This window comes from Lygodium microphyllum, chromosome 4 (assembly GCF_053477565.2).
Source record: "Lygodium microphyllum isolate KBCC chromosome 4, Lygodium_microphyllum_v1.1.10, whole genome shotgun sequence".
Classification (NCBI taxonomy): domain Eukaryota; kingdom Viridiplantae; phylum Streptophyta; class Polypodiopsida; order Schizaeales; family Lygodiaceae; genus Lygodium; species Lygodium microphyllum.
In genome coordinates this window covers 149,799,527-149,801,374 of record NC_141138.1, presented here as the reverse complement: position 1 = coordinate 149,801,374, position 1,848 = coordinate 149,799,527, and the positions used below count along the sequence as shown (strand labels likewise).

At 38.0% G+C, this 1,848-nt stretch overlaps 1 pseudogene; it reads left to right on the top strand.

The window, feature by feature from the left end:
- Positions 1–317: 317 nt before the first annotated feature.
- On the top strand, positions 318–1,174 carry LOC148037768 (uncharacterized; annotated as a pseudogene).
- Positions 1,175–1,848: the final 674 nt, after the last annotated feature.

Here is a 1,848-nt window from a genome sequence, read left to right as displayed (position 1 = left end):
ACGAGGATGCAAAGACAAAAAGGCAAGCAGACAGAGCTCTCTTTCGGAGGCAACATGGCTCTCATAAGGCGTACCCTAAGCATCTAGCAACACTTCCGAATGATATTCATGTTGATTGGTTGCATGAGAAAATGGAGAGAGCAGAGAGAGATGAGGGACTGCATATCACGGCGGAAGAATGGGAGTATGCACGAGGATGCATGTTAAAGGTACATAGAATAAATGTAAATTTGCATTCTTTGTAAGTGATTGGCTTTTCATATTTATTCACATTAATTGCTTACATAGATATTGCTTATATTTTGGTCCAGTGCACTATGTTCAATGCTATATGGTGTGAAGGCAAGCATTTTCGAACACAAAGAATAGATGAAAAGAGGAATACACAAGATTGCGGTGTCATTAGTAGCTTTGAGGGAGCCAATGGAAAAATGGATGATTATTGTGGCACAATCCAAGACATATACAGACTTGACTTTCGCCGCTTCTTTGTGTATGTTTTGGATGTCAAATGGCAAATGAACGTGGTGGAAAAAGGGCCTAACGCAACGATAAAACGCCATGCAAGTGGCTATGTAACTATTGACTCTACAAAGTTTTGGCAAACAAAGAAAGATAGGCTCGTATTGCCACAACAATGTGAGCAGGTATGCATTTTTTTACAAATGTTTTTCATGTACATATATATCTAAGCTCGCGCACCCCTTGACTTTTGATATGCTAATTAATTAATGAATTATGTGTATTTGAGCAGGTTATCTATCTGCCAATGGTGCATGACAGTAAATGGTGGTATGTCATCCCTATTGCACCACGTTCCAAAGTAATGTATAATACATTCACTGATATGGAGCATATGGAGGATGTGGCAAGCCGCAAAGAAGATGATGTCGAACATGCCAATGTAGATGATCATGATAATGAGGATGAGCGTGCCATTTCTCATGATCATGAGGATGACCCTTCCATTGAGGATGATGGTGATGATGATGAGAATGATTAAGGCATCGGTACCATTATCAATGGGCAAAATAGCGATAGTAGAATAAATTTAATCGTAGCCTTACAAATTGATCAAATGGATATTGATGTTGATCATTTGGCAAGGATGGATCTTATTGAAGTTGAGATCGAACCCCAACCAATCCATCACTGTATTGTTCCAAATTCATGACATTTCTATTGTATACTTTGTCTTTCAATAACCATATGAAGATATATTTTTCAATATATTACGTTGTTGTAAGTGCATGTAGTGGGATTTTGTAATGGTTTGTAAACACTGCAATGCACAATGACATTTTTAAAACTTAATGGTTTTCTGTTTTGAAAAGAAATGGATTTCTGTAGTTAGGCTCTGTGTCGCGTGTAACAAAGCGTGTATTATGACAGACTTAACGTGCAAATACACGCGCCCTCACATGCAATTATACACGCGCCTGATACTGCTGTAACTATACACGACCATACACGCGCTCGTAACTTGGCGCATATACACGCGCTGTTACATGCATGTATACACGCGCCCGATATTGCTGTAAGTATAAACGACCATACACGCGCCCGTAACTTTTCGCGTGTAATGGACGCGTGTATGGCGGCATTGTGTTGTAGTGATGGTGTCATCATGCACATCATCATTAATTGTTGGATTGTCATCTCCTATCTCCATGTCGTAATATTACCATATATTAGTTTTGAACGATTAGATATAGGGATGACATACCACCATTGGTTATTGTCTACCATTGGATGATACACAACCTGTATTTAAAAAACAAAAGCAAAATTAAACTTTACTTATTATATTGTGTATATGTATCACATGTATACATATAAAAAAAATTA